This window comes from Mauremys reevesii, linkage group 7 (assembly GCF_016161935.1).
Source record: "Mauremys reevesii isolate NIE-2019 linkage group 7, ASM1616193v1, whole genome shotgun sequence".
In the NCBI taxonomy this organism is placed as follows: Eukaryota; Metazoa; Chordata; order Testudines; family Geoemydidae; genus Mauremys; species Mauremys reevesii.
In genome coordinates this window covers 73070158-73091079 of record NC_052629.1, presented here as the reverse complement: position 1 = coordinate 73091079, position 20922 = coordinate 73070158, and the positions used below count along the sequence as shown (strand labels likewise).

General features: G+C 43.4%; 1 protein-coding gene across 4 annotated transcripts in view; it reads right to left on the bottom strand.

The window, feature by feature from the left end:
* Positions 1 to 20922, bottom strand: part of SORBS1 (sorbin and SH3 domain containing 1) — a 279323-nt gene that overhangs the window by 180576 nt on the left and 77825 nt on the right. The window contains exon 1 of one of the 4 annotated variants that reach the window (XM_039547979.1): positions 5044 to 5501. The exons of the other annotated variants lie outside the window; for them this stretch is intronic. The gene's annotated coding sequence lies outside the window, so the exon portion shown is untranslated. Of the gene's footprint in view, positions 1 to 5043; positions 5502 to 20922 lie in introns of those variants that run through there. 4 annotated transcript variants of the gene reach the window in all.

The window sequence follows — 20922 nt, the reverse complement described above, 5'->3', positions numbered from 1 at the left end:
CCCAATCTTGTGCACTGGGGTGGCCACTCCAGCCCCTCTCTGGATCCCGTTCTTGTCTCTCACACACACACCCCACATGTGCGGGGGGAACATATCTGGGTCCTAATTGCACCACAGAAATCATTGGAGGGATGGAAACCTAGATCTTCCCCCACAATGTTTTCATTGCAGGGTGCTAGAACCCCTCACCCCCTGGTTCCACTGCCACTGACCTGCTGGTTGACCTAGGCAAGTCACTTCCCAGCTCTGTGACTCAGTTTCCCCATCTGTAGAATAGGGATAATGATACTGATCTCCTTAGTAAAGCGCATGGAGATTTGCTGATGAAACACGCTAGATAAGAGCTAGGGGTTGATTATTACTGAAATTTCAATGGGAGTTGAGCACCTAACTCTTTGACGCCACTTTGAAAATCTCAGACTAAATCTATTCTGATCCAACCATACAAGCACTTTTCAAGCATCTTTGAGACCCAAACCACAAACCCTGTAGCCCCAGGAACGTCAGCTATCAGCACTGTGGCCAGATACCACTCTTATTTACTCCAGTGTCAATCCAGAATAACTCTGCTGGTTTAAAATGGAATTACTCCTGATTTTAGTTACACCAGTGTAAACCCAAACTATGGCCCTGATCCTGCATCCTTATCTGTGTAGGTCCTTGCACCTGCTGGAAGCCCCATTGACTTCAACAGGGGGAGCCTGCACTCAGGGGCGGCTCTAGGCATTTTGCCACCCCAAGCACGGCAGGCAGGCTGCCTTCGGCGGCTTGCCTGTGGAGGGTCTGCTGGTCCCGCGGCTTCGGCGAACCTCCCGCAGACACAAAGACTTACATGACTAAGGATTCCCAAGTCCGCCCTGCTTTCAAATATCAGCATTAGTTATTTTAGTTCTTGCATCTTTTCCCCTACCCTTCTGCAGCACTCAACTTGAGATAGCATTAGAGAAGAAGGAGAGAGAAACACATCAACAAGTTTCAGTTAAACTTCATGAGAAAACAACACCTTCCTGTGCAGCTTGTATATTTTGTCCAGAAGAAGATATCTAATTAAAGACAGGTAATGTTCTGCTCTTTATGGCATGGAGAATACCAGCTTTCTATACTCATTAAACAGCCAGTGACACATCCTGGATAACATCCCATTTTCAAACACTTATACATATAATATTCTATTTTACTGTGCCTCCTTTTCTTACCACGTAGGACACCACTGATTTGCCACTACTGCTTTATTTTTCTTCCTCCTACATCAATCTTTTTTCTGCCACCACAGTTGATTGTCATGGAAATGATTATTACATCACATAGAAAAGATCAGGACACTAAATGAGACCTAGCATTCAAAGAATTTTTAACAAAGACAACAAAGGTGACCTCAGCATTGTGGTGAGCACAGGTTTGGATCCTAAGGCAGCAGCCTGGGAAGATTTTGATTTGTCAAAGAACTAGGCTTCAGAGGCCTATTTAAGCTTCATGACAGCCTACTAAGTCCTTCTAGAGTTATGACAGATTCCTAGGAGCCTGAATGCATAATTCTTGGAAGTCAGATCCCAATCAAGTCAGGGGCTGGATGGGATTTCTTGTATAGTAGGACATCCCGGAATTCTGGGCTCTGGGGAGTCTTTAAAGAATCCAGATGGAACCGGCTGATTTTAGTGGGGTCTACAAATAAGTTTTTGGTAAGTTAAAACTTATTCATGTGCTAAATATTACTCCAGCCTGCTTAATAGGGTACATATATCTGTACTTATTTCCATTGCTGTTTACCTTTAAAAATATATATATCTACGCTCCCATTTTTATTAATGCTTGGTAACAGAGACAAGCAGGAAAACATACCATGTTTCCTAAATAGGCTTTTCAGCAGGACTTCAAGTAGTCACAATAGTTCGAACACACAAAAGGATGTAAAAACCCTGAAGGAACCGATTTTTATTATTTATTATTATTTATCTCACAGCAGCCCCTAGAGGCCCCAGTCAAGTCTGGGGCTCCATTGTGCTAGTGCTGTATAAACACATAGTAAGAGACAGTCCTGGCCCTGAGCCATTTACAGTCTACCCAGACCAGGCAGACAGAGGAAGGGTTAGTACCCCTGTTTTACGGATGGGGAACCGAGGCACAGAGAGATTACATGACTTGCCTGAGGTCAGACAGGAAGTCTGTGGCAAAGCTGGGAACTAAACCCAGAGTTCCAGTCCAGTGCCTTAGCCACATGGCTATCCTTCCTCCTTGTCACAGGGTGGGCTGGCCCTTTAAGGGAGCTGGGCTCAGCCCCATTTGTGCCTAATTATCTGCCTCCCAGATGATGTGTTTGGGCATGACATGACAGCAGCCTCTAGTTGATGCCATCTATAAGAGGGAGCATGTGTAGTCAGTCATTGAGGAGGAGGGATCCTGCAAGGATCCCCTGCAGAAGAGCCAAGTGGGTGGCAGGACGTGCTGGGAAGTCTGGGGAGAAGGTCTAGAAAACAGCCAGAAATGGCTGAGGCAAGACAAAAGAAAGAGCTGTGGGAGGTTTCGCCACAGAGCCCCAGGGCTGGAGTGGGACTTGCAGAGGTCCCCTGCTCAGAGAGAGCTGGGAACTGAAGTCCTGAGACTTGAACAAGAAGGAAGCCCTGAAGAAGGGATCAAATGGACTTGCCAAGCTTTGATACAGGGTAGCAGGGGAGCCCTGGAGGAGGGCTAACAAGGACACACTGAGTGAGGGTGAAAAGACTTTTTGTTTTCTTGGACTTTCTGTTTACACTAGGGAGGGAGGCCTGTGGCCAAATCATATAGCAGTTCTAGAATCCACCCTTTTGAGAAGAAACTGGGGCACAGAGCACTAGGTACTAAATAATATTGTCACATTGCCTAACTTGTATCAATCTCTGTGGTTAGAAAAACAGTTCAGTGTCTCCTCAGGCACACCCACCAAATAAAGCCCTCCGAGGGGTCTCCTCTTCATTTAGAACCAGTTAGCTCATAAGATATTTTCAATGATAAATAACAGAAAATACGCCTTTACTGATTTAAGAATGGAAATAAATTAAGTGTGTATATTAAAGATACCTAATGGAAACATTCAGAGCAAAAGCGGTCATGATATACATAGGGCGAGATCTTTAGCGGTAACCCAGATCATGTGAATGAAAAAAGGCACTTTTAGACACTTTTGCAGCTACTTGATCCTTGAGCCAGTGTAACTTAAGCCTTGTCTTCACTAGAAAAACAAGCGTGCTCTTAACTCACAGTAAAATCATAGTAAAATCCCAGTGAAGATGAAGTAGTTTGTAGCTTCCACATGAGTTAGCACATTACATTAAAGCCTTTAGGCAGTACCTGGGGTTTAACCTGACCTGCTAACTTGCATGAAAATGACAAACTGCCTCCTGTTACTTTGAGTTAGCTAACCAAGTTAAGAACACACTTATTTTTTCCTAATGAAGACAAAGACTTAGAGCAGCCTCAGGGCTGCTCTATGTAATACATGGGGCCTATAATCCCAAGGAGCTATTCCAGCAGCTGAGAATTCCTGGACTGCAAAGTCAGCATGGTCATGTCTCTTGTAGACTAGAAGCTGGGGAGGGCTCACTTAGAGCTGGACATGTGAGCTCTATGCCATCCAAAGATGGGGAACATCTTACTTCAGCAGGTCCACTGGGCTGCCAGCTGCTTTCTGTTGCCAGAGCAGTGCAAGGCAGGCAGAACAGGACTGAGGATCCAGCCCAGAGTTCTAATTTCAGAGTCAATGAAAGTATTAAACACAAACCACATACATGATTTTAAACCTGGCGTCAAAAATCTGCTCAGTCATACTGGTGTAAATCACTGAATCTGGAATCACTGAATTACTCAGGATGTAACCAAGAGCAGAATCTAGCCTTAATACTCTTTAAATAACTTAACTCTGCTATGAGTGATGGACGTGAATCACCAAGTTGGGTCTAGCCATCGATGATTCAGGGTATAGCTGTGAAGTTCAGAACCAGATGTGAAGTTCAAGAATGTTTGGATCCCTGATTTGGTTTCAGCTCCTATTTTCTATCAACTTGGGACAGTAACTTTAGCAAAGCATTTGAAAAACAAATCACTCTTAAATGGCTACAAACTGAGCTCCTCTTGCTTCCCCATGTTGTACAATATTCCTCAAAGGCAAATGCTGTTATCTAGCTTGTAAATAGTAAGGTTTCCCTTCTATTGCTAATAATTAACTTGCATTTGCAGTTACATACAGAGTGGCTCTGTTGTACTTTTGATTTGTGGAGGTTCATTTATGTAAATTTAACAGAGCTATCTTTTTGAGAATGGCACCAGCCAGGAATGTAGTTCTAACAAAGTATTTCAGCAGACCATTAAAAAAAACCAACCTGCTACAAGAAACCTCCAGCAAAATGTAACCATAGATTTTTTTTTTGGGCTGCTTCCCAGTATTCTAGGGGGAATTCTGCTATTTGCTGAGTTTAGCAAATGCGATCTAACGCTGAAGGAAAACCAGCAAAAAGGAACACCACTTTCACCATTTTCTCGGTTCTGTTTAGCATCAGAAGGTACTTAAAGGAATGGGAAATTTTCTGGTTGATATAAAGTTGAATTAAAATCCAAAAAGCAGCGGCTCTCAGCACATAGAAAACGGACTGATTAGACAAGTGATCAACACATACAGGATAAAAATCACTCAGCACAGTCAGAAACAATCTAAGAAAAGGTAGAGCTTAACCTTTAAAGTCTACTCCCTTTGGAAACAAGGTTAATAATGTTTAATATATCACATTTAGTGTTTACAATGTAAAGAAAATCAACATGTTCCACTATATTTCCCGCACAGTAACAACACTGCATTTATATAGATCCTTTCAGACCAGGATCTCAAAACATTTTACAAAGAAGGATCATGATTATAAATCATGCAGAAAAGATGTTTACAGTTAACAGGGAACACATAATGCAGTAGTTCAAACAAAAGGTACCTCCAAAATCAACAGAGACTCCAAAATTATTTATGCTGGAAAACCTAAAAAAGGACTGCAAAGATTTTAGATTTTCAGTTTAAATACTCACTTTGTGAGGCTAAAGGCACATCAGACTGAAATCCAGGGAAATCCAAAAAAGCTTGTACCAAAGAACTTAACCGTCAAGAACATAATGAAGCCCTTTCTTTGAACTGTCCAGCTATAGGTATTTACTCATTTCACACAGGCAAAAAGCATGACACATTAGCAAAGCCTTTTATGTGTGGGTGCCAGAGGGGGAAGCCCTTCTCCGATGGTTTTAGTTCAGCCCACTCATTAAAATACAAAGTGAAAACAGCTGCTGTAAGAAGGAAGAGGATGTCCAGACTTTTTCTCCTTAAATTCCTTGGGTATAAAATGGTTTCATTGTGGAATTCCAGTAGGCAGAAAAATCCAGTGGTTTTAAGGCTTTGCTTTATAGTCTCAATCACCCTCTGTACTCGGTTGTAGACACTGTATCTAAGTTATCTCAGAAATGAGTTAAGTGTAACATCCTGAACTGGATTGGAAACAAATTTCAATTTTCAAAATAACAAAGTATTAGGGAAAGTATGAACCTAAAACATCTCCCCATCCCAAATGATTTTCTCCAAATGTGTTACAAGTGTGTGTGCTTTTTCAAACTACATCCACATGAAATATAACACTTGACCTGTCTATAGGGTCTGCCAGCCAGAGAGCACCAAGCACACTACAAAAGTCAATTAATACATACAAATACATAAAATTGATAAGTGCTTTTCATCCACAGACCTTACTGCACTTTAGCTTCACAATACCCCTAAGGAGAAGCTGTCGGTATCAGTATGCCCATTTAATAAATGGAGAAAAACTCCTAAGGTTACCAGCAAAAATGTCAAAAGATGTTCAGAGTGGCAAGATGGATGAAGTAGTATCTTTTATTGGACCAAATTCTGTTAGTGAGAGAGACAAACTTTCGCACTACACAGAGGACAGGACTCAAGTATCAGAGGGGTGGCCGTGTTAGTCTGGATCTGTAAAAGCAGCGAAGAGTCCTGTGGCACCTTATAGACTAACAGTCGTTTTGGAGCATGAGCTTTCGTGGGTGAATACCCACTTCGTCGGATGCATGACAAGACCTGATGCTCAAAAGGAGAGCTCTGCAAAACTGTGGCAATCCACTTTACATCCATGGGATCCAAACCCGACATCCAAAATTAGCAGCCACTTTCAGAAATTTAGCTTTAAGTGACTATGGGTATGTCTACACTGCAACTCAAAGTATGACTGCAGCACAGGTAGACATACCCGTGTTAGCACAGCTAACAATAGCAGTGAAGATGTAGCACCTTGGGGCTTCAGCACAGTCTAGGAATGCGATTTGTCTCCAGGGTTCCTGGCATGCTCGGACAGCCCACGCTGATGCCACAGCTACACAACTATTATTAGCTGCGCTAGCGCAGGTATGTCTACCCAAGTTACAATCACACTTCCAGGTGCTGTGTAGACATACCCTCTGTCAGGAAAAGGGCCAGGCCAGACATGAGAATATAACCCAGTGGGCCAGTCCTGCAAACACCTATGCCCATGAGTAACTGCAAATGAATAAAGTTACTCGTGTACGTGTGCTTGCAGGATCAGATCGGAGGAGTCCTGCTCTAACTACTAGACCACATTCCCTCTCTGCCTGTTATTCTATATGTTAACACATTTTAGCAGTGAAATCTGTACTTGTAACAAAATTATTTTAAATACATACATGCCTTTTTTATATTATCAAATGGTCTAGGAGCTGGTCTAAACTGGTGTGTGTGTGGGGGGGTCAATGTAAGATACGCAACTTCAGCTACGAGAATAGCGTAGCTGAAGTCGACGTATCTTATTTCGACTTACCTCCCGTACTCACAGCATGGGATTGACGGCCGCGGCTCCCCCGTCGACTCCGCTTCCACCTCTTGCCCTGGTGGAGTTCCGGAGTCGACGGGGAGCGCGGCGGGGATCGATCAATCGCTACCTGCCGATCCAGCGGGTAGTGTGGACATACCCTAAGGTAACTAGACAATGGCTTGTTAATGGCTGTTCCCCTAGCAGCAATTAGCTAATAAGTGTGTAAAAAGATTTTTTTTTAAATAAAAGACATTGAAAAAAATCCATGTAAAGAGACCAAGCATTCAATATATTACAAAATCCAAAGGCAAGGCTGCCGACTAGCTCTGTTGGTTCAACAGCTGGTATTAATTATTAGTTAGAAATAAGATACATTTATGCAAAACGAGGCAATCTACTGGATTTATTCATCATGGTTGTGAGAAAATCAACCACCAATTCCCCCACTGATTCTGAACTGACTGGTTTCATAGCTGTACTTTTGTGTGTGTTTAATGTTTCCTGCAGGTCTGAAAAAGTATGCAAAATATTTCAGTGCAGGACCTTTGTATGGAAGTAATAGGAAATAAATGTCTCCCTTAAGGACTCTAGCTAGTACAGAACAAGGAGTCGGCTTTGATTCATAGATTCCTGGACCAGAAGGGGCAACTGTGATCATCTAATCTGACCTCTTGCACAGCACAAGCCACAGAGCTGCCCCCGCAATAATTCCTAGAGCAGAGCAGCAGTCAAAAAAGCTAACAGAATGTTGGGAATCATTAGGAAAGGGATAGATAACAAGACAGAAAATATCATATTGCCTCTATATAAATCCATGGTACGCCCGTATCTTGAATACTGTGTGAAGATGCAGTCGCCTCATCTAACAAAAGATATATCGGAATTGGAAAAGGTTCAGAAAAGGGCAACAAAAATGATTAGTGGTCTGGAACGGCTACCACATGAGGAGAGATTAATAAGATTGGGACTTTTCAGCTTGGAAAGGAGATGACTAAGGGGGGATATGATAGAGGTCTATAAAATCATGACTGGTGTGGAGAAAGTAAATAAGGAAGTATTATTTACTCCTTCTCATAACACAAGAACTAGGGGTCACCAAATGAAATTAATGGGCAGTAGGTTGAAAACAAACAAAAGGAAGTATTTTTTCATACAACACATAGTTAATCTGTGGAACTTCTTGCCAGAGGATGTTGTGAAGGCCAAGACTATAACAGGGTTCAAAAAAGAACTAGGTAAGTTCATGGAGGATAGGTCCATCAATGGCTATAAGCCAAGTTGGGCAGGGATGGTGTCCCTAGCCTCTGTTTGCCAGAAGCTGGGAATGGGTTACAGGGGATGGATTACTGGATGCTTACCTGTTCTCTTCATTCCCTCTGGGGCACCTGGCATTGGCCACTGTCAGAAGACAGGATACTGGGCTGGATGGACCTTTCGTCTGACCCAGTATGGCCTTCTTATGTCAATCTGGATTTAAAAATTATCAGCGACAGAGACTCCATCACAACCTTGGTAAATTGTTCCAATGGTAATTACCCTTATTGTTAAACATGTGTACCTTATTTCCAGGCTAAATTTGATGACAGTAGGGATTTTATGGGTGGGAAGAGGTGAAGTCCTTAAATATTTTTGAAAAAGGATGCTGATTAATTATTTTTCAGTAATTTCTATTTCCAAAGAAAAGGCCCATCCACACTAGAATGGAAGGATCCAAGCTAGAGATCTATACTGTTCTCCTTGTTAGTTTTTTTTCACATTAAAAAAAAAGGAATTCTGATACCTATTCACTTCTTTAAGCTGCAAAAGAGCCTGACAAAGAGGAACCTGGAGTTCATAAATCCTAAATGGGCTGGGACCACCCTGATATGTCTCCACAGCAGCTGGGAGATGTCATTCCCAGCTCAGGTAGACATACATGTGCTAGCTCTGCTCCACTACAAATATCAGCGCAGCCACGGGTGTGCCTCAGGCTAGCCATCCAAGTACAGTCCTGCCCAGCCCCCTACGTACCTACTCAGGTGACTAGATCTCATGCCCTACAAGCAACAGTTGTGATCCCTAAAAGCAGGTGAGTGGCAGCCCCATTGGTTTAAAACAGGTGGTGTTGCTGGCTGGACATTTTCTGCAAAGGGCTTTATGCTTAGGTCTGAAATATCCCTTTGGGAAACTCGGGGCACTTCAGAGCCGTCCGTATTAGCAATGCTCCACTTCCTAGCCTGAAACCACAGAATCCCATTCCCCTCCCGAATCATGGGAGCAGGGAGACCGTAGGACCCTGAGGTTCTTCCTCCACTGTCTTTCCATCCATCCATCCTCTGCCTCCTTTCTCCTTCCCCCATCCCAAATACCCACAGTGAGAAAAAATGCAGAATGAACAGCATCTTCGAACACTTTATTTTCTGGGCTTTCTCTGCCTTCTCATCTTCTAACTCAGGGTTGTGACTCTTTTTTTTAATGCCAGGATACACTGTAAATCTTGAAGAGGAATCGCTAGGGACTCAGGGGAAACGCCATAATTTTTCTCCTCAGCTGCAGCCAATCTTTTAAAATTAAAGCTCTTATGGTTTGCAAGTCAGAAGGCATTAAAGAAATGACTGATAGGGAAGTTTCTAGGAAGTCACATACATCAAGTGCGGTGGTAATGTAGATAGCCAAACAACTGCCAAGGGGCACTCAGATATTCCATTTATTACACCAGCGAGAGTTCAACAAACTCATGTGACTCACTGCAAGAGGCTTTCTATTGTAAGCAGCGATTCCACCTTGTGCAGCAACCTTGTCGAGATCTCCTAAGCTAAAGCAAAAAGGGAACAGGTCAGTAATTGAGGACCCCTAGATGATGGAGGACTCACCAGATTCAGTTAGTGACAACTTCCTTTGAAGCAGGCCTGAACCAGTGCTCCTGCAGAGAGCCTCTGAACACGGTGTGGGGTATATGTTGGATGTAAAATACACCCCTCCCCCCAGTCATCACCAGGGCAGCTGAAGGCCTGGTCACACAGACTTTAGCATGGATTGAAGACACTCTTAAACCAAGTTTATTTCAGCAGCTGATGCCAGTGCAGCGTCTCACAAATAGGTTCATTTCGTGCTCTGAGGTGCTCCTGGGACAGATCAAGAGCAATAGTTATATGCAGTCAAGTCGTTGGGATTCTGGTGTGCCACCTGCACCACTCAATTTGCCCACCCTCTGAGGCATGCTTGTGCTTCCTGAGAATAGTCAGTCCACTCTGGCCAAAGCTGAGGTTACAGTATAGCCACACTCCATCTCCCAGTAGATAAGGCAGCATGGCATTGAGAGCCTGGTCCAAAGCCCACTGAATGCCAGGAAAAGGCTCCCAGTGACGTCCGTGGGCATTGGGTTGGGCCCTAAGAGGAGTTTGTACTATTGCAGTTTGTTGAGTGCTGTTTGCCACTGAAGCTAACCCATTCCCCTCACCATTAAATAAATCTGCATTTGTGTTTACATGGCCTGGACACTGGCCCCCTAGAGCTGTGGAGGGTGGTATTATTATAAACTCCATGATCTGAACTCTCATGCACTAGATGACTATAGGCTAGTAAAGTCTGAGGAATTGTAAGATGCCACAATCCTGACTGAAGAACAGAGAGAAAAGAATCCAAGACCCAATTCAGCACAAAGAGATCCCAAGGATTAGTCATTTAACAAAACGCAGTCAGAAACTTGTGCTGGGACACCGCTGTGTGCCCTAGCAGTATATGGTTGGGGTTACCTTTTTGAGTGTAAAGTCCTCAGGTTCCTGTGCACTGGCAGAGTGCTATACACATCCATGGTGCCATACAAATGACTAGAGCTGCTTGAAGTTTTTGACCAAACAAAACTTTCCTAACAAAAAAGGGGACCTGAAAACACATTTTTATGTGGGAAAACAGCATTTGGTGATTATTTATTTATTTTTATTTTTCAAAGGGTAATTTTGGAATGAAGCCAAATCAGTTTTTATTTTGTTTCACTTCAAATTAATTGTTTTTGAAAACCAATAAGCTTCAGTTTTGGAATTTTGGTTGGTTTCTTCCTTCATAGGTCTAGAAGACTGCAATGCCTTTTCAGGTTACCACCACTTAACTAATATTCACAAGCACAAATAATAGCCCCGAAGAGGCAAACCAATCACAACCCTGCTTTTTAAGCTCAGCATCTCCAATCTAGTCCTGTGTTTACCTTTTCACCATGAAATATACCGGTATTCCTTTGGATGTCCATCTAACAGAATCCTGCAGCAGTGTTACATTTTCACAGCACCCTTCTAAACCAAAGAAGCCCTTCTGCAATAGAGACAAAGTCAAACCACACCTCTTACAAATAAATTCAGCAAGATCCCTACAGAGCAGACAAGCCCTCAAATTTTTAGGTTTTATCAAGAGATCCATAAACTGCATGGAACTTTATGGGCCAGATCCCCAGCTGGTATAGATCAATCACTGAAGTAAATGGAGCTTTGTGGATTGACACCAACCCCTAAATCTACATCAGAGGGCTGAAGGCCTGACACAGCTCTACCAAGAATCAAACCTGTGGTTGTATAGACTCTAGATATTCTAAATCCAGTGCTCAGGCCATTACATCATCCCTTCCAGTCAACCCCCTTTGAAAGAACACTGTGTTGAGAGAAGTTTCTCCTACCAATCAAGTGAAACTTTCTGCTACTAATGATGCCTTTATTCTCATCTCCAAAGTGCACTCCACCTAGTTTGAAAAACAAAAACAAAAACAACGTAGCGCATCAATACATTCAGTACATTTTCCATCTGTGGATGATTTCTTTCAACTCCCATGGAAGCCATCCGAGCACTGCAGCTCCTCACAGAATTATTATGGAAATAACAGAGTGAGTTTCACTATAATAGTTTGATCACGTAATGCCTTTTTTGCACCTCACACTTTGAGGTGCAAAAAAGGCATTATAGAAAGAGAGAGTTCAATCCAGATGGCAATTATGGTCTGAAGCGTAGAAAGGCTCCCCACAAGATCAAAGGGCAGAAAAGACAATTGGATATAGTGCATGGTTTTATTAGGGCTGTCAAGCAATTAAAAGTATTAATCACGCGATTAATCATCTGTTAAACAATAATATAATACCATTTATTTAAATATTTTTGATGTTTTCTACATTTTCAAATATATTGATTTCAATTACAGGAAAGAATACAAAGTGTACAGTGCTCATTTGATTTTTGATTACAAGTATTTGTACTGTAAAAAAAAACAAAATAGTATTTTTCAATTCACCTTATACAAGTATTGTAGTGCAATCTCTTTATCATCAAAGTTGAACTTACAAATGTAGAATTATGTAAAAAAAAAACCTGCATACAAAAATAAAAACATAACATTTTAGTGCCTGCAAGTCCACTCAGTCCTACTTCTTGTTCAGCCAATCGCTCAGACAAACAAGTTTGTTTACATTTTCAGGAGATAATGCTGCCCACTTCTTGTTTACAATGTCACCTGAAAGTGAGACCAGGTGTTCGCATGGCACTGTTGTAGCCGGTGTTGCAATATATTTATGTGCCAGATGTGCTAAAGATTCTTAAGTCCCTTCATGCTTTAACCACCATTCCAGGGGACATGCGTCCATGCTGATGACGAGTTCTGCTCGATAACAATCCAAAGCAGTGCCGACCGACACATGTTCATTTTCATTATCTGAGTCAGATGGCACCAGCAGAAGGTTGATTTTCTTTTTGGTGGTTTGGGTTCTGTAGTTTCCACTTCAGAGTGTTGCTCTTTTAAGACTTCTGAAAGCATAGTCTACACCTTGTCCCCGTCAGATTTTGGAAGGCACTTGAGATTCTTAAACCTTGGTTCGAGTGCTATAGCTATCTTTAGAAATCTCACATTGGTACCTTCTTTGCATTGTCAAATCTGCAGTGAAAGTGTTCTTAAAATGAACACGTGCTGAGACTGCTATATCTGAGACTGCTATAACATGAAATATATGTCAGAATGTGGGTAAAACAGAGCAGGGGACATACAATTCTCCCCCAAAGAGTTCAGTCACATATTTAATTAACATTTTTTTTTTAAATGAGCATCATCAGCATGGAAGCAGGTCCTCTGGAATGATGGCTGAAGCATGAAGGGGCATACAAATGTTTAGTATATCTGTCACGTAAATATCTTGCAAATGCCTGTTCTTATTTACAATGTCACCAGAAACTGAGAAGCAGGCAGCATGATCTCCTGTAAATGTATACAAACGTGTTTGTCTTAGCGATTGGCTGAACAAGAAGTAGGACCGCGTAGACTTGTAGGCTCTGAAGTTTTACATTGTTTTGTTTTTGAGTGCAGTTATGTAACAAAAAAAAATCTATATATGTAAGTTGCACTTTCACGGCAAAGAGAATGCTTTACAGTATTTGTTTGAGGTGAATTGAAAAATACTATTTCTTTTGTTTATCATTTTTACAATGCAAATATTTATAATAAAAAATAATATACACTTTGATTTCAATTACAACACTGAATACAATATATATGAAAATGTAGAAAAACATCCAAAATATTTAATAAATTTCAATTGGCATTCTATTGTTTAATAGTGCGATTGAAATGGTGATTAATCGCGATTAATATTTTTGAGTTAATAACGTGAGTTAACTGTGATTAATCGACAGCTCTAGATTTTATCCCAACTCCTTCTCTTTAATACATACTTATGGCATCTAAAGACTGATCTGCAGGCTAGACCTATGAATAATCCAATCTCTAGGCACAATGTGAGAGTTAGAGCCAGATCCAAAGCTCATGGAGGTCAATGAAGAGTCCTGTCACTGATTTCAGTGGGCTTTGGATCAGGTTGCAAAGTACAAAGGGCAAGGAAGTTAGGAAGCCAGATATTTGGCAGTCTCCTTTTAGCAGTCAAAGAGCTCATCTACACAGCACACTTAACAGTGCCTGCATTGATGCACAAAACAGTGCATCATGGGTAGCTATCCCAAAGTGCAACTTGCCACAGTGTGTTTTGGGAAGTTTGTGCAATGCCTCATGGGACCAAAACATTGTTGCAGGGGAGAATGAGAATATTGCGTAGGCATCCCATGATGCACTGTGCTCAATGGCAAACAACCCAGTGGTTTTCACACCTTAAAACCGCTGCACGTATGCCATAACCCAAGAAGCATGGAGCTTGCTAGTTGTGCACTCTTGCTTTGAGCATCTCAAACACCTCACACCTTCTTCTGCAGTATTTCCAGAGCGAAGTAGGGTCTGCCATGCGGAACATAGTGATGTCCTGCCAGCAGCCCTGCTGCAAGCCATTGAAAAAAAAAACAATTCACAGTTGCTGCTGGCAGTCACAGAGCAGCTGCACTCTGTTGAGTGCCGTTTCTGGTCCTGTGAAACAAGCACTGACTGGTGGGACCACATTGTTTTGCAGGTATGGGATGATGAGCAGTGTTTGAAGAACTTTCGAATGCAGAAGGCCATCTTCCAGGAACTTTGTGCAGAGCTTTCCCCTGCCCTGCAGTTCAGCAACACAAAAATGAGAGCTGCTCTGACAGTGGAGAAGTGAGTGGCGATCGCTATTTGGAAGCTTGCAATGTCAGACAGTTACTGGTCAGTGGGGAATCAACTGTGGGAGCTGCTGTGCTCCTAGTGTGCAGGGCCATTAATCGACTTCTACTACGAAGGGTAGTGAGTCTGGGAAATGTGCAGGACATAGTGGATGGTCTTGCCATGGTGGGGTTTCCTAATTGTGGTGGGGTGATGGATGGCACACATATCCCCATCTTAGTACTAGATCATCTTGCCAAAGAGTATGTAAACCAAAAGGGATAATTTTCAATGGTGTTGCAAGTGCCGGTGGATCACAGGGAGCATTTCACTGACATCAACATAGGATGGTCAGGAAAGGTTCATGACACACGCATCTTTAGGAACATGTTCAAAAAGCTGCAATCTGGGACTTTCTTTACAGACCATAAAATGAACACTGACGATGTTGAGATGGCTATAGTTATCCTGGGAGACCCAGCGTACCCCTTGCTCATGAAGCCATACACCGGCCATCTGGACAGCAGTAAGGAACAGTTCAACTATAGGCTCAGCAAGTGCAGAATGGTGGTTGGTCATTTGAAAGGGCGCTGGAGACATTTACTAACAAGGTTGGACCTTAGTGAAGAGAGCATCCCCATGATTATAGCTGCCTGCTGTGTGCTCCATAATATCTGTGAAAAAAGGGGGGAAATTTTCTGCAGGGGTGGGCAGTTGAGACAGATTGCATGGCAGCCATTTTTGTGCAGCTGGACACCAGGGCAATAAGAAGAGCATAGCAAGGGGCATGCATATCCACAAGGCTTTCAAAAGCTGTTTCAATAATGTGTCAGTAATGTGAGCTGCTTGTCTGTGTCATACTTTATAGAATATCAGGGCTGGAAGGGACCTCAGGAGGTCATCTAGTCCAACCCCCTACTCAAAGCAGGACCAATCCCCAGACAGATTTTTGCCCCCGATCCCTATAACAGCCCCCTCAAGGATTGAGCTCGCAACCCTGGGTTTAGCAGGCCAATGCTCAAACCACTGAGCTATCCCCCCCATTTCCCAAATCTTCACCTGCCTTGTATCACTGTCCCTGTAAAGCCACTCCCACACCCAAGACCACTGCTTCTACTCAATAAAGAACATTTATTTCTCGAATCCATTTACTTTATTTAACAAATATAAGTAAAGAGGGAAAACAGAAAAAATGGTAACCTTGGGGAAAAGGGGTTGTAAAGTTGGAACGGGAGAAACATTTTCAGCTGCATAATATAATACCGCATTCCAGACCATCAAAGGTCTGTGAATGGGCACCTTCTGTTCCTTGTACCTTCCCCCTGAGTTAAGTGAAAAGGATAATGGACTTTTCACCTACACCTCAGGGAATGCTTGGGGGAGGGTGATTCTGCACCAGGCAATGCTGGCTGTCTGTCTACCAGGGTCTTCAGAGGGACTCTACCCTCCTGCTTCTGTTCCTGCAGTTCAACCAGACAGCTCAACATGTCTGTTTGGTCCCTCATAATCTGAAGCATCTCATCTTGCGCTGCATGCTCTTGCTCATTTGAAGCTTTCCTGCTCTCCATGTCCATGTCTAACTTCTCGGACAGTGAAATCTTCCATGCTCTCAGCTCTGTGTCAACTGTCCCAGAGGCGTTCAGTATTTCGGTGAATAAGCCCTCTTGCTTTCTCTTCTCCTCCTGCTAATCAGTGAAAGTCTGCTTTCAGGTGTTGATGATATGCCAAAGGACACATTTCCAGCTGTCACTCATGGGAAAAAATAAAAGAGCCACTGTACATGAATAAAATGTTTCCATAGCAAGGCCATTTTCATTAAAAAAGCCACCATTATTACACTAGGTGCAAGCCATAACATTATCAGAATCTGTAACCATTCACTGTGCTGTTTTGCTGCTCAAGCCATGGTGAGTAAGCCCCTCTGGGTCATGGGTGACCGCACTTTAAAGAAGTTTATGGCAAGCTCATGTTGGTAGCAGAGGTAGCTAGTCGAACAATGGCCCTTCCCCATAGCACCACGGGAAGCTGTTTAGGAACAGGGTGGAGGGAGGGAAATGTTTTCACTCCCAAACTGCAGAATCTCTCATGTGGGGCCCCAGTCCCCTATCAGCTGCTTTAAACTACTTGCCAGCCCACGCCAAACACAGTAAAGGCACATTAGCGGCTGTGTGGTTTGGCGATCTGAAATATGGGGGCGTGGGGTGGGTCTACATGCCCTTTTTTTTTCTTGTAAGAGCACTTTTAATGAGAACTACCCCCATTTCTCCTAGGCAACCCTATGTGATATCGGTCTTCTGAGGGTAACAGGCAGAAAGAAAGGAAGGAACTGCTACAAGTGTCTGGGTATACACTCAGTCCTTATGCTGCTATGTTGTGTACTGCAATGATGCCAGTAGAATTAATTCAGGAGTTGTGTGGGAAAGTGTCCTACCATGATGGAAGAAATAAGACTGCCCTGCCCAGAAACTTCCTGCAAAGGATTGTAGAGTACCTCCATTAAAGTTTCCTAGAGATATCCATGGAGGATTCCTGGGCTATCCCAATCCACATAAACACTCTTTTTCAGGGGCCACCCTCTGCATACCTGGAGCAGCCTCTTGTAAGCAGAGAGCCACAGCACCTCACTTTTTCTTCACAGTAACCATGCAATACCACTAAATGTGTGTGCCCACTAAAGTTTAACTGGACTTTGATTGTAACTGTATACTCATGAGTGATGCTTCTCCAGCATCACAGTCAGCCACCATGATGTCCTGCGACCCACAGGGCTCCAGGGTTAAAAATATTTCCTGGCTCTTGAGGAGAATGGATCCACCACTCGCCTGTCTCCCATTCTCCTCCTCCTCTTCCTCATCCACCATATCATCCTCCTTGTTGTCCCTAGACTCACACCTGTGAGGTGTCCACACTGCTTGTGGGGGTGCTGGTAGATCCACTGCTGAGAATCGCATGCAGCTCGTTGTAGAAACAGCATGTGTGGGGTTCAGCACCAGAATGACTGTTCGCCTCCCTTGCCTTTTGGTATGCATGGCGAAGTTCTTTTATTTTCACACAGCGCTGTTGTGTGTCCCTCATGTGGACCTTCTCCCCCATTCCACAAGCGATCTTTGAATAGATGTCAGCGCTTCTTCTGCACAGACTCTTCTCCCCACACAGCGATGAGATCCACCATCTCCTGTGCAGACCGGGCTGGAGCGCGTTTGGGGCATGTAGTCTCCATGATCAGCTGTTCTCAATGCTCCCAATGCTGATCAAACAGGAAATGGGAAAAACTTCCCAGGGCTTTAGCAGGGGAGGGGCTGTTTCCTGTGTACCTGGCTGCAGTGCAGCAGAGTTGAGAATGATCTCCAGAGAGGTCACAAATTAGCATTGTGGGACACCACCCAGAGGCCAATTAAGTCGAATTACACAACATTGTGTCTGCACTACCTTGCAGTTGACCCATGAAAATCGAATTAAGTGCTATGCCTCTCACAGAGGTGGATTACAGAAGTCGACTTTAGAGGCAACTTAGGTCAGTGTAAAGACCCAGCAGTGGAGACGTATACATTAACAGGTTGACTTAAGGCAGCTTACTTCGACCTAACTTTTTAGTGTAGACCAGGCCTAAATCTCCAATGTGTGATTTCTCACATTCCAAGCATGCTTTGAAAAGAATCGCTGCATTCAGCTAAATGTCCAGTAACTCCTCCAATACCTGGGTATCAAAAATGACTGCAGTGGCTGAGGAAAGGAGGAGAAAAAAGTAACTTCCTGGGTATTTTATTACTTTTCTGGACAGAGAAAGGTGTTTGCTTCTCAAACTGCACAAAACAGCTTCATTTGTGTAAAGCTGTATTTACATCCTAGAGTATCTGGTTCTTCCTGCATTGAATACTGTGCTTATTAGCATCTTTTAAAATACAGAATTCAGCTGGAAGCAGGAACTTCAGGCCTCCTTTCAAGGGCCTAGTAGGAGCTTGATGCTTCAGTGTCACATGAAAACACAGCTCAGAACAAACAGTGAATGCACAAGAATATGAAAGACACTTTGGCCTTGGGCCCAGGGCAAAGAATAAAGTACTGTGGTGTTAATGGAGAAAATCAAGTGGGGCAGTTGTATCTCTAGCCTCATGCTGCTAACACCAGTCAGCCAGATCTCAGGGCCAGACCCTGGAACCAGCCACAGGTAGACAAAAGTAACAGCTGCAATTCCTTTAATATTCCTGAGACTAGATCCAGCTGGCTGTTGGAGAAGAAAAGGGTCATAGTGCCTGTGCTCTTTTGGAGATGGCTTGCATCCACCGACAGGGGCAGTACCAGTACACAGTCCTGGCACTGAGGAGAACATATGGACTGTAATTGTGCCCCCTCGCATCCCCATATGAGAGCTAGTCACCTGTAGGCCCTTAACAACCAAACTAGAGCATGTATTTCTCAGCAGGGACAAATAATTCATAGTCCTTTAAAATCCAGCCTATATGCAAAGAACATGAATTACCATGTTAGATGGCTGGTGCAAGACCAGCAGTGTTTAGAGGAGGGGGTATCTTCCCCTTTTGCACACCCAGGATTTCACAGTCAGTAAACACATTCAGGAAAGACTTAGCATGGGTTCTGGGACTGAGCCACACATGTGCCAAATGGGAGAGCGAGTTGTCATGTCACCCTGGCTGTGATATCTTGATAACTGCCCCTTTGGTGTCGTGTTCCTGCAGTGCTGTATGTGGAACAAGTTACTGAGCAGAGCCCAGCAACCCACAACAGAAATGTCTACAGAAACTCTGCTATCCATTCTTTCTCCATGCACTGCACTGAAAGTACACGACCCAAAGCTCCCTGCGTGGAGGTCTTTGCACAGTCACCCTAGTGCTGCTCTCCACTGGGTCCTTGCACTAGGGTGACTGTGCAAAGACCTCCACACAGGGAAGTGTATCTATTTAGGGGAGAAATCATTTTAAAGGACACTTTTAAATGTACAAGCCACACTACATATTTTATAAGCAACAGTACTAGGAAGAAATAATGTCCGGTCTAGACGCAATGATCTCTCCATGAGGAGAAGCCATAGGTGAATGTCCCGGTCATTTCTGACTCTCGCAATCAGGTGGCATTGGGTACACTTCTGTGGGACCTGTCCCCCTCCCAGGCAACGGATGAACTGTGGGTAACCATCAGTTACTGGGAAGGCATCCTAGCAGGAAATGCACCTCTTCAACTTGGAAGATCCAGACACAAAGGTGAGGGAGAAAGCTTCCCAGTCGGGAAGGGCGGAAAGCAGGAAAACAAAGTCCCAAGCTATGAGCTAATGAGGAGGGTAAGTAGGAAGGAAAAATTAAGTTGTTTTTTAATAGGGAGAGAACAAGAAAAGGAAAGTAACTAGTAAACTACACTACAACTAACAGGTAAGGCACTATCTAAGAGGTCAAAGGAGACGCAGGCTATGCTGTGGATTTAGTCCCAGACCATAGGTGGTAGAGAAGGAACTGGGGGGCAGTCGGATCGCATAGTGCTACATATACATGCGATGGGCACATGTGCGGTCCAATGGGCACTGCTGATGAAGATCCCCTGATCCCAGGCACAGGGGACGCTGCCACACCTACAGTGGAGCACCCACAGGGACATCACTGGAAGAACAGTACTTTCAAGTTAAAATTAGTTTGCATTCATTCACATGGCCCAACAGTACTACATTGTTACAATAAACCAGAGTGGGGGGTTCATCCAGAAAATTTGGTTACAAGGATGCAAAGCAAAAAATAGTTAATTTAGTGCCTAATTCTAAATAGCTTATTTAGTGCCTCACAGATATGGCAGCCAATGAGAACTGTATACCTAGATCTGAGGACAGAACTTGGCCCTTCACATGTATGACAGTGCACGAGTCAGAACTGGTTTTGTCAAGAAGCCTACACAGAAGCCACTAAAATACCTAACCTTTCCATAGAAATCTCAGCCCCCACCTTCTTATATCTATTTTGGTTCCTCTCTAGTTCATTCTAACTGTAAAAGGCTCTGACTCAGACATAATGAGAATAATTCGCTTTAATTCTAGCACTGAAGAGATTTATGAAATCTTGTACACTCAGAGGAGTATGTGAAAAGATGAACGGCTGAGCCTCAGGGGAAAAAAAGAGCTCTCTCAGATCTCTGATCAGGGTCAAACTAGACATTTAGACTTAAAAATAACAAATAAATCCATGTGAAGACAAAGGCCTATTGTATATTACTCACTCCTCCAGAACAACCCACAGCAGGATGAGCGTTACATGGGAGAAAACAGTGTAAATTCACTCTCTAGCATTCTCAGCTCTTTTCTTCTGTTGATGGTGAGGGCTGCAGACAAAGAAGAAAGATTTGTGTGCCCACAAATAGACGGTAGGGGACACTTCCTTCCAAATGCACAGATTGCCACAGTTTCTTACAGAAATCCCATGAACCTAGGAACACTAGAGCAGAGGCACAGTCTCCTGCAAGCTACTCCCTCCCCACAGCTCCCAAAGGAGCTGTGCTGCTAGAAGGTGCCACCAAAGATGGGTGAGAGGAGAATTAGGTGTGTAGTGGGAGTTCCGACTAGAATGC